The sequence below is a fragment of the Lactuca virosa genome, chromosome 3 (genome assembly GCF_052849685.1).
Source record: "Lactuca virosa cultivar CGN04683 chromosome 3, Lactuca_virosa_CGN04683_v6, whole genome shotgun sequence".
In the NCBI taxonomy this organism is placed as follows: domain Eukaryota; kingdom Viridiplantae; phylum Streptophyta; class Magnoliopsida; order Asterales; family Asteraceae; genus Lactuca; species Lactuca virosa.
The window spans coordinates 108,970,436-108,983,876 of record NC_136428.1 but is presented as its reverse complement, the minus strand read 5'-3'; positions in this window follow the sequence as shown (position 1 = coordinate 108,983,876).

The following is a 13,441-nucleotide window of genomic DNA, read 5'->3' as shown; positions in this document are numbered from 1 at the left end:
TTTATCTTTCTGCCTAATTTGATTCTTCCCATTTGTTCTGCCATACATTGAGACTTTTCTAATGTTTCAGAATTATACTTAAACTTGTAAGTATTACCATATTTACTAAACTTTAGTAAATCAAATAGTCTTAACGAGCTTTGTGGTGGACATGACCAGTGCACAAGAATGTGTACTCGATCCCTTTAGTCCTTCACTTGACTCACACATCCATGTGAACAAGTAATTAGTTTTGATTTTCCAATGCTTGAAAGTTCTCATTCATCATACTATTCAACTTGCATGATTCCAAGTTTCGGTCCAATTGAAACTTCGGTGATGAGGAACTTTCCTGATTTGGTAAATTTAGACACTACCACAAATGAAAGAATCAAATCCATTTTCCAATATTGCTGTCAGTGGAATCATATAAGCAACAATTTTCCACAAATGCCATTGTAAGGATACTTCAAATAAATAAAATTAAACAATTTTCTTTTATTTTAAAACTTTGCGGAAAAACTTATCCTTACAATCCACATGGAAAATTGTTGTTATCTATTCCTTAGCAATATATCATAACTTCTTAAGCAACTGCTCAAAATTCTGATGCGATCGAAATCCACCTTCGCGATCAGAATCAGCATATACTTCCTTTAAGATTTCTCTCTATTCTTTGATTCTTAAAACATCAACATGTGACCCAGTCACATCATGTAATGAGGATCTCAGAATAGAACTTAACAGAGTTAGATAATGGGCTCTACCTGATGTAGAGTCAAACTTATTGAATTTAACATCCTTAGGTAAATTTGGCAGCTTTGCAATCAATGCCCCTTCCTTTGGCAAAATAAACATATGGACCCTTTGGTAATGTGACTTTCTCAGACTTAGCCTTTCTCTTTAACATTTGGTCAACCGGGTTGACTATGGCCAATCCCTTTCCATTGGGAAGAGAATGCTTTTTCTGGATTTCCAGTGTCACCATTATCACTGTCCATAAAGTATTTGGGAAGTTGATCTTCTAATCAAATTTGTTTTACTATCATTCCAAATCATTGCTGATTCAGCAGCACCAAGCAAATAGATATGATCATTAAGGTTCATGTCATAGTCTGCTTCATAGTAGTCCCAAAGGAACTCACTATGTGACTTAGAAAGTGATTGAACATCCAACTTTCTCAAGACTTTGACACCCAACTCTCCCGGCTTGTCAATATGTGACTTCATCTCTAAGATGTGATCACACATAGACCTTGCTTGCCATTAGGGCTTGAGTGACCTTGAACTTGTGGGTTAGGGAGAATAATTGGAGGAGGTGGAGGAAGAGAAGTATGACTTCCATGAGCCAAACTCGGGAAGTCATATTCATTAGGAAAGCTTGGTTTGGGAAGATCATTGTTGTCTAAACCAGACATCAACAATGGGAGAAATTCACGTAAAGTTGATTTAAGTCCTTAATATAACACCCAATATGATATATTAAGGCTAGGACCCAACAAACTATTTTATAACTTGGAAGAGGGATGCCGTAATCCAAGCTATAAAATATTTGAAGGTAGGTGAATGACGATTCACCAATTTCCACCAAGATAAACGAAATGTATTATTAGGTTTTAATTGGTTTTGAAACTCCTAGATTCTTTTGAGATTCATTGAACTTTTCAATGGCATGTTTCAATCTCGAGTGTGCCCTTCAGGTTTTGTGACTGGGATGCCGAGGATCACAAAACAAGGTGTGAAGTAACCATGCAAACATACTTGGTACCCTTAATATTTACCCCTCAATCGATGTGCCGGTTAACCACACACGATCCAACGATGCTATGATAAACATTAAGTTACCCTTTTCCTACCTTGTTAAGTCCAGGTTAGTGTGCCGGTTAACCACACACGCTCCACTAACAGCTTAAACAAAGTGCAAAGTGTAATTTCATGGATTAGCACCTTATTCACATTTTCCTAAGTAACTAAGATTGGAAATTTATAAGTGTTTAGTTACTTAGTATTTATCATTATACTTATAATGAAGGGAGAATTATAGTCCTTGTCCAACCTGTTCGGCTAACGACCCTCCACCGGTCAAGGAAGCGGTGAGTGAGAGTGGACACTCATTAAACTGCCATTTTATAGGCAGTAACCTTATACCCCCCTTATAGACCGGCTTCGTGAATGAGGCCTACTATTGGTAAGACGACTTGCTCTTATACATATAATATATTAAACTTTTAATATTATAATAGTATAAGGGTGTATTTTAGACATTTAAAATACTTGGTGGTTTAATCTATTAATTAAACTAAACTTTTAATTTAATTAAACTCAAACCATATCTTTATTTATGGATTTAATAATACACTTTTAATTAAACGCTTTAATTAACTATTAATAAAGTCCATAAGAGTTAATTTGAATTATTCAATAAAACATCATAATTCCAATTATTAAATTCAAAATTAAAACCATTTAATTAATTGTTTAAGTTATGAACCCAAGAGTTTTAGAATTCAATTCTTTTTTTTCATAAAAAGCTTTTTTCAAATTCCAAAACTTGAGGGCAAGTTTTGTAACTCTTGAAAACCTTTGGATTCCATAACTTATGGAGTTAAATACTTGTTATATGATGAAACTTTTTATGTTCCATAACTTCAGAACATGTTATGGAATTCTTTAAAACATTAACTCCAAATTTTGTAACTCCATAAAAACTTTAAATCAATTTTTTTTTAAAAAAAAACTTTCATATCCATAACTTATGGAAGTTTCAAAAACCCTTAAGATCACAACTTTAAAAAAAACTTTTGAGCTCCAAAATTTTATGACAAAATATGTAACTCCTTAAAACATTTAGATCAAACTTTTAAAACTAATAAAATAATCATATCATTTTATCTTTTACTAAATTTGACCTAATTCAACTCATAAAACAAATGATTCAAATTTTACAAATAATTCGTTTTTCACAAAACAAGTAATTATCTTAAAATTTGACAAACGTCATGTTTTTTTTCCTTTTTTTTCAACTTGAAAATAAAACATTTGCATCAATATAACAGAAAACAACCCATGGCTCTGATACCACTGTTGGGTTTTGAGCATTCTAACACTCCTATGGTGTACATGCAACCCTATAAACCTTGGATCTATGTTTTCTCTATTATACATGCAAATATTAACTATTCCAAGGTTTCATCCTAACTAGCATATTATGAAGCACCTATACTACAAAGTTCTAGTTAGATGACATAACTTTTGATGTAGCTTGATGTCTTCAAGCTTTAAGAGCTTAGCCCCAATAGTGTGGAAGCCTCAAATGGAATCACAAATCACCAAAACACCTTGGAGGAACTTGAGACAATATGTATGCACACTAAAATCGGTCCACTCTTATTTTCACACACTTGTTCCAATTTTGTGTGTCAAGGACCCCTTTATATATTATGGAGGATTAGGGTTACATCCATGTAAACCCTAATACCCATGACCTTTCATTTACATAGGATCCATGGGTTAAAAGCTCCATTGACCATCCATGAAAGCTTCGCCCAACCTAAATGAACTTGGCCCATTCCATATATATAAGAGTCCATATTTAATTAGTTCTTTTTTATCACTTAATTAATTCTAAATTAATTCTTGATCAATACTAATTAAATAATATGATTCCATATTAATATATTAGAACTTATAATATATTAATATAAATCATAAATATACTATTCTCAAAAGAATATCCATATAAATTGTGCCGGTGAAGTGCAACCCAAATGGACCATGTCGGGTCGGGTCAAGTACATACCAAATATAGTTATGAACTTAGACATTAATCCAACAACTTATACTTAACATTAATACTTGTATAACGACAAAGTATAATGCTTCTAACAATTTGCTACCATGAGTCCGTAACCGCTGCTTGACAACAAAACCTCTGACAAAACACACTCATGATTTACCATGAGAAATAATACACTCATGATTTACCATGAGAAACAATACACTCATGATTTACAATGAGAAACAACATCGTGCGCTTCATCGACGCTGGAATAAAAATAAAAGGAACAGATCGTCACTCACTTGTCTTGGGTTGTAATTAACAACCACGAGTGGGGTCGTCAACCCGTATCTTATTCATACACGACTTCCTCGCTCACACGGGATTAACGGTTACAGGTTAGAGGACTTCCACTAAGATCCCCAATCTTAGTTGATGAATGAGGTAGCTCATGTAGACATTGACGGCTTCCTATAGCTCTAACAACAAAATCATTTTCATGTCTAAAACCCTAAGTTATTAGACTATGCTTTTAAACATTACTCGTAACTTCATAACATTTAGGCAGTATTGTTGGATTAGGTGTCTAAGCCCATAACTATAATTGGTATGTACTTGAATTGATAGCAGCACAGTCCTTTTGGGTTGCCCTCAACCTAGCAACTGGACAAGGAAATTATGAAAGTAGAGATATTAATTTATAAGATTAATGAATTAATATAAATGAGTTATTAATATTTTAAAAGATTAATATATTAATTAGAAATCATTATGTTTAATTAATAGTTAGCCAGAAATTAATCAGAATTAATTTTGGGGTTAAAAGAATTAATTATAAAGTGCAGGGACTAGTTTGCAATTAACTAATAGTTGAGTGGAAGGTTCCAGAACCCCCTTGGAAGGAGGTGGACGAAATTCTTAGGGGAAACCCTAGAGATTTCGTCTAAGGGGTCCAAATAAGGCCTTTGGATCTTGCTTAGGCCCTAAGCAAAGGATAACTAGGGTTTTCCCTAAACCTTAGATCCCTCAGCTATTTAAGGAGCCTCCTGGCTCACATTTGAAGTCACTGATTTCTTTGGAAGAAACCCTAAGGCCGAAAATGCATACTCTCTCCATCCTCTCTCCTCCAAGTTTCCTTCTTGCTAGTTTTTGGGTGTGATTCCATTAGAGGCATTACATTTGTGGTGCTAAGCTTCCAAGAAGATCAAGATCAAGATCAAGAGGATTATCAATTGTTTGCTATAACAATTGAAAGGTATGTAACTCCTAAACCCTAGTTTGTTAATTTCGAAATTAGCCTCTCTCCTCTAGGGTTCTTGTTTTGCAATTCAAAGTTATATGTTCAATAGTTAAAACATAGATCCAAAGTAGGTTGCATGTGAACTTAGGAATTGTTTTTCTAGTTTATTTGTTTTACCTAAAACACATCAGTGGTATCAGAGCCATTGTTTGTTTTAAATTGAATTGTTATAATTGTTGAATTGCAAATTAGGGTTTATAGCTATTAAACCCTAAAGGCCAAATTTTCGATTTCTAGGGTTTTGGATAAAAGGGTTTTTTTTCGAAAACCCTAGCCTCCAAAGAACCCTAATCGAAATTAGGGTTAGGGTTTTGAAAACCCTAGCCTCCTCCCTTGTAAATTTCGAAATTGCTAGAAGTTTTAGGGTTTCTTGTTTTGGATAATTGTTACTTAATTAGATTAATTGGATAATTATCTTTACCCTATTTTTCGAAATTTAGAGGGATAAGGATTAGTATTAAATTAATTGATTAATTTAATTAGATAATCTTTACAAGATTTAATAATTTGATTAATAGTTAATTAAAAGATAAATATTAAATCTAGTTAATTGGTTTATTTAAATTTAAATTTAATAGTTTGAATTTCGAAATTTATATAAACCCTTGAAGTTTTAAAATGTTTTAAAACACACCCTATATATGTATTATGATTAAAAGTTTAATATTATATATGTATAAGAATATGGTCAGTCAAATCGCTAGTATGCCTCATTCACGAAGCTAATCTATAAGGGGGGTATAAGGAAACTGCCTATAAAATGGTAGTTGAATGGGTGTCCACTCTCACCCACCGCTTCCTTGATTAGTGGAGGGTCGTTAGCAGAACGGATTTGATAGGACAACTACTTCTCATTAAAAGTATAATGACATTAAAGAAAGTACTAGAACATTATTTTTAAAATCCCAACTCTAGTTACTTTAGGAAAAATGTGAAAAGTATGCTAATCCATGAAATTGCACATTATGCTTTATTGGTCGTTAGTGGAGCGTGTGTGGTTAACCAGCACACTAAAGGGCACAAATAAAGAGTAGTAATGCGTATCTCATAATTGTCATTTTGATGGAGCGTGTGTGGTTTACCAGCACATCAATAGTTAATGATAAAGACAATGAGGTTACCAAGTACATTTGCATGGTTATTCACATCTTGTTTGTGATCCTCGGCATCCCAGTCATAAATAAAAGAGCATAATCTGAGATTAAAACATGCCATTGAATAGTTTCAATATATCTCAAAAGAATTAGGAATTTCACTTCGTTTGTTTCGTCTAATGGTGGAATTGGTGAATCGTCATTCACCTACCTTTATGAAATTTTCACTTGGATCTCGGCATCCCATTTCTAAGTTGTGAATCTTCATAGTTGGATCCTAACCTTGATATTTTATATTTGGGTTATTATATCGAGGTATCTTGAAATCCAACTAAAACTTTCTTTCTTTTCAGATGTCTACTCCTGGAAACACTTCTGCTTCATCCTCCTCCAACCAGAACTTCTCTTTGCTCAATGTCTGCTCCAAAGTCGTTATGGATGGCTCAAACTATAACGATTGGATGTGCAACATCAAGATGGCTCTTCGTTTTGAGAACAAAGAATATGTTCTTGAAAAGGAGCTCAAAGAGCTTGATGAGTCTGAAGCTACTCCTGAAGATCTTGCTGCCTACAAGAAACATTACGATGATGGTACCAAAGTGGCATGCATCATGGTGGCAACCATGTCCCCAGAACTGCAGAGGTACTATGAGGACTACTGGCCTTTTGAGATGAACAAGGACCTTATGGAAAAGTACCATAAGCGAGCTCGTCAAGAAAAGTTTGAAGTAGTCAAGTCACTCATGGCTTGCAAGATGAAAGAAGGGGAATCGGTTGTGTCACATGTGCAAAGAATGCAACGCTACATAGAGCGTTTGGTCAAGCTCAACATTCACTTTGATGAGGAATTGGCCATTGACATGGTCTTGAACTCATTACCTGATTGTTATGGTCAGTTTATTCTAATTTACCATTTGAACAATACTGAGCAGACCTTGGCCCAATTGCACAACTTGTTGCAGACAGCTGAGGCAGGAATGAAGGGTAAAAGTATACCCTCCACGCCTACAAGTGCCCCTGTGTTGGCTATTGGACAGGGAAAGGGGAAAAAGAGGAAAGGTCCTCCCAAGCAAAACTGGAAGAGCAAGGCTCAAGCTGGGTCGTCTAGTAATGGCCCAAAGGCTAAGCCCAATGGTTCCACTCCCCATGTTTCTGATCCAAAAGAGGCCGTTTGCTTTTACTGCAATCAAAAGGGGCATTGGAAGAGATCTTGCCCACAATATCTGCAAGATATCAAGGATGGCAAAGTGAAGCCATCTTCGGCAGGTATTTACACTATTTCTGCTAATAACTCATTATCTTCTCGTTCATGGGTCCTTGATATAGGATGTGGTTTTCATATCTGTTCTGATTTGCAGGGACTAAAGGAAAGTGAGGAGATAGAGCGAGGAAGGATAAACTTGATCATGGGAAACAGAAAGTCTTCACTAGTGACCAAGATCGGAGTTTATCAGCTTCTGCTTAGCAATGATGTTAGATTAGATTTAATAAATTGTTGTTATTCGTCTGAGATGACGAGAAACATTATTTCATTTCATGCATTGTTCAGACAAGGTTTCAAATATTCTTTTAATGATTTGAATGGTTCAATTTATGTTTATAAGAATGGTGTTTTTATGTTTGAAGCTTTACCTTGTGATGGTGTGTATGAAACAGTGACTTGTGTTGATAGCTTAGGAAATAGTGTACTTAATATTGACTTGTCTAATAGTGTAGACAAGGCATGCTTGTGGCATTGTCGTCTTGGACACATTAACAAGAAACGCATAGCCCAACTCCAAAAGGATGGAGTGTTGGAATCATTTGACCTAAAATCAGATGATATGTGTGAATCTTGTCTTTTGGGAAAGATGACAAAATCACCATTCACAGGGTCTTGTGAAAGAGGTGAAGGTCTGTTGGATCTCATACACACAGATGTGTGTGGGCCCTTCAAATCAACTACAAGAGATGCTAATCGATTCTATGTGACTTTCACTGACGATTATAGCAGATATGAATATATCTACTTGATCAAGCATAAGTCAGAAACTTTTGAAAAGTTCAAAGAGTTTAAGCATGAAGTCGAAAATCAATTGGGCAGAAAAATAAAGATACTTAGATCCGATAGAAGCGGGGAGTATCTTAGTAACGAGTTTAACGACTATCTGAAAGAATGTGGGATAGTCTCACAATTGACTCCTCCTAGGACACCACAGTTAAATGGTGTAGCTGAGAGGCGTACTCGAACCTTGTTAGACATGGTTCGTTCTATGATGAGTCGGGCTTCTCTTCCCATTCACTTCTGGGGGTATGCCTTAGAGACAGCCGCCCACATCCTCAATCTTGTCCCTACAAAGAAGGTTGCCAAAACACCTCACGAAATGTGGACAGGGAAAGTTCCCTCGTTAGCACATATTAAAGTATGGGGTTGTGAAGCTTTCGTAAGACGAGAGACTCACGACAAGCTAGCAGCTAGAAGTGAGAAATGTGTTTTCATTGGTTACCCAAAGCAGTCTTTTGGATATTTGTTCTACAGGCCTAGTGAGAACGTGGTCTTTGTAGCACGAAGAGGAGTCTTTCTTGAAAGAGAGCTCATATTCAAAGAGGACAGTGGGAGCACTATTGACCTTGAAGAAATTCAAGAGTCAGCCAATGAAGGAACCTATGATGACACTAGAACTCAGCCAGAGGAAACAGTTCCTGTTGAACCAATCGATAACTCATTACCTCTTAGAAGATCCAATAGGGTGAGTGTGCCACCTGAGTTGTATGGTTTTCATATTACTTCAGATGGTGACACATTCATAAGTGACAGAACACTGGTAAACTTAGATGAACCAGTCACTTATAAGGAAGCAATGGCAGACCCAGAGGCTTCCAAATGGAAAGAGGCAATGGACAGCGAGATTAAGTCCATGTATGACAACCAAGTTTGGAATTTGGTTGATAGTGCACTAGGTCGTAAGACAGTTGGGTGCAAATGGATCTTCAAGAAGAAGACAGACATGGATGGAAATGTGCACACATTCAAGGCTCGACTGGTTGCAAAAGGTTTCACTCAAACCCCAGGGGTTGACTATGATGAGACCTTCTCGCCAGTGGCTAAGATTAAATCTATTAGGATATTGCTCGCCATAGCTGCCTTTCATGATTATGAAATCTGGCAGATGGATGTCAAAACTGCTTTCCTTAATGGGAAGTTGGCTGAAGATGTTTACATGAGTCAGCCAGAGGGTTTTGTTGATGCAAAGTTCCCCAATAGAGTGTGCAAGCTTGAGAAATCCATTTATGGATTGAAACAAGCATCTCGTAGTTGGAATCTTTGCTTCCATGAGAAAGTCAAAGAGTTTGGTTTCTCTAGAAGTGAAGATGAGTTCTATGTGTATATCAAGGCTAGTGGGAGTATAGTAACTTTTCTGGTGTTGTATGTCGATGACATATTACTCATTGGTAACGACGTTCCAACCTTGAAAGAAGTTAAGTCTTGGCTTGGAAAGTGTTTTTCCATGAAAGACCTTGGAGAAGTTGCCTATATTCTTGGGATTAGAATATTGAGAGATAGAAAGAAGAGACTAATTGGACTTAGTCAGAGCACATACTTAGATAAGGTACTAAAGAGGTTTAGTATGGAAAATTCCAAGAAGGGAGAGCTACCTATCCAGAGCAATACCAAATTGAGTAAGACTCAATGCCCGAGTATAGATGTTGAAATAGATGACATGAGTCGTGTACCTTATGCTTCCGCTGTCGGATCGATCATGTACGCTATGACATGTACTCGCCCTGATGTGGCATTTGCTTTGAGCATGGTCAGTCGCTATCAGGGAAACCCAGGTAGAGCTCATTGGATAGCAGTTAAGAATATACTCAAGTATTTGCGAAGGACAAAGGATTGGGTCCTTGTGCTTGGTGGCAGTGATACTTTAAGAGTAGATGGTTACAGTGATGCCAGCTTTCAGACGGATGGAGATAACTTCCGTTCTCAGTCGGGCTGGGTGTTTTTACTGAATGGAGGAGCAGTTACTTGGAAGAGTTCCAAGCAAAATACGGTGGCTGATTCTACTTGTGAATCAGAGTACATAGCAGCAAGTGAAGCGTCGAAAGAAGCAGCTTGGTTGAGGAACTTCATCGGGGATCTCGGAGTTGTTCCAACCATCCAGGAGCCTATGGAACTGTTCTGCGATAATGAAGGAGCGGTTGCCTTGACAAAGGAACCGAGAGATCATGGTAAGACCAGACATATCGACAGAAAGTACCATTTCATCAGACATAGAGTTGAAGAAGGCCATCTTATAGTAAAGAGGGTGTCATCTGAAGATAACCCAGCAGATCCCCTCACAAAGGGTCTGAGTAGGGCTAAGCATATTCAGCATGCTCGGAGCATAGGACTGAAAGATGATATTAGTTTTAGTAGTTAGATTAGTTTTATTCTGAAACTTGTAACAAAGTAAATGTAATTGACTTTTGGTGATTAAATAATAAAGTATTATTTATAAGTTTGGTTTCTGCCTTTTGTCAATTGTTTATTATTGTGTTTCATTTTTGCATGTTTTACTTCCCAAATAATAAGATTATTCAAACTCCACAGTCACTCATACTTTTGGAAGTAAGTAGTGAATTAAGACTGTCATGAACTGGATTGTAGATTGTCTAAGGATAGACATGGCAATAGAATTGCTGCAACGTTCATGAGTACTCAGAAATTGAGATTTGAGTACTGGATAAACCCTCGCTCAGAGTATCACTTCATGGAATTCATCACGAGTAATACTGAGACGATAATATCTTATAATCTTGAAACGAAGATATATGAGTTGTAATTTACAAGTCGGTCATGCATTGGTGATACGAAAACGCATCAGTAACTTGGTGTTATAAAACGTATTGTCATGTATAATTTGATGAGTAAAAGATACAAGCATATGAGTCAACGTTTATTCGTTCCTTTTGCCCTAACCGGAAAAGCGATATCTGTGGGCCCCTCGATGATTTGGTGTTGACTTATGTGTTGGGCCCAGCCAGGACTAGATTGATGTGTTCGATTAGAAGTCCTACATCATCACAAATCAGAAATCGGGAAACATAGATTCTGGACAAAGAGATTGATTACATCCCATGTCTTTTGTCTAGGGATATCTGGCAGAACGAAGGATTATATGATCACTTATCTTAGGACACGTAACTGACTGGGTCAGAGTTCGGCAGCAACTTTTTGGAAGCTACAATTTGCTGGTCAAATTTAGAAGGCATACTAGCAATTACAGTTACAGACTTATCCAAGTGGGAGACTGTTGGATTAGGTGTCTAAGCCCATAACTATAATTGGTATGTACTTGAATTGATAGCAGCACAGTCCTTTTGGGTTGCCCTCAACCTAGCAACTGGACAAGGAAATTATGAAAGGAGAGATATTAATTTATAAGATTAATGAATTAATATAAATGATTTATTAATATGTTAAAAGATTAATATATTAATTAGAAATCATTATGTTTAATTAATAGTTAGCCAGAAATTAATCAGAATTAATTTTGGGGTTAAAAGAATTAATTATAAAGTGTAGGGACTAGTTTGCAATTAACTAATAGTTGAGTGGAAGGTTCCAGAACCCCCTTGGAAGGAGGTGGAAGAAATTCTTAGGGGAAACCCTAGAGATTTCGTCCAAGGGGTCCAAATAAGGCCTTTGGATCTTGCTTAGGCCCTAAGCAAAGGATAACTAGGGTTTTCCCTAAACCCTAGATCCCTCAGCTATTTAAGGAGCCTCCTGGCTCACATTTGAAGTCACTGATTTCTTTGGAAGAAACCCTAAGGCCGAAAATGCATACTCTCTCCATCCTCTCTCCTCCAAGTTTCCTTCTTGCTAGTTCTTCGGTGTGATTCCATTAGAGGCATTACATTTGTGGTGCTAAGCTTCCAAGAAGATCAAGATCAAGATCAAGAGGATTATCAATTGTTTGCTATAACAATTGAAAGGTATGTAACTCCTAAACCCTAGTTTGTTAATTTCGAAATTAGCCTCTCTCCTCTAGGGTTCTTGTTTTGCAATTCAAAGTTATATGTTCAATAGTTAAAACATAGATCCAAAGTAGGTTGCATGTGAACTTAGGAATTGTTTTTCTAGTTTATTTGTTTTACCTAAAACCCATCAAGTATAACAGCTATAACTTGAGGTAAAACCAGGTTTTATCTTGACATAAAACCAACAATAATAACATATAACATACCAGGTTTTATCTTGACATAAAACCAATAACAACAACATGTAACATACTTATCAATTACATATAGAACTTCTGAATATAACTTCGGAACTATATCGCACACAACATATATATATATATATATAGAATCCTAAGTATTACTCAAGATCTACATTAGTATACTACTATAACAACAACATGCTAACAACTTTACGATAGTGGTATATTTTCAAAATATTATATTTAAACAACTATATCCCGGTTATTATAACTATCTACGTTGATACTAATATACTATCGTATAGACATAATAATAACGTATATATAATATTTAGCATTCGTTTTCCCCCGAAATATTAGAAAGTGGGGCCGTGAAACTCACGTTAGTAGCGTGATTTTATGTAATCTAAGCAGAAACGGTCAGCGGTACGAGGTCGTCGGGGCTCGAGATGCAAGAGGGCTTCAACGAATGAGAGAGGAGAAAGGGAAATGGTGTAAGGAATAGCTGAAGTCGGACCTTCTATTTATAGTAGGATTTTTGGCCCCTCACGATGTGAGAACCCCATTATTCACATCGTGAGTTTGGAACTTATCTCTTCGTAGACTTGCCATCCGTCTTCTAGCTTCCGAAGGTGGCCATATGACTCCTCACGTAGTGAAAAATTCCTTGTTCACGTCATGAGTTTGGATCTTATCCCCTCGCAGCCTCGTCACACCTTCTAGATCCAAAATTTTGCAAAATAACTCCTCACGTCTTGAGTTTCTATGCTCGCCTTGTGAGTTCAGTTAGATTAGGGTTTCTGACAGTTGTATCTTCGGAAGGTCGTAACTTTCACATACAAACTCCATTTTTGACGTTCTTTATATCCATGCGTAGGTAATTCCGAGTACTACAACTCTATAATAGATTCCAATAGCTAATTATAAGGCTATTTTAAATTCATCTTATTATAGAGATTTATAGTGTTTGGTTTATCATAACTTCTTCACGTGAAGTCAGATTTAGATGTTCTCTATATTTTTGGAATCATATGGACGTATACTTTGATTTATACTATAAAGTATGTATGAAAATTCATATTTGTATTATAATTATCATGAAATACAT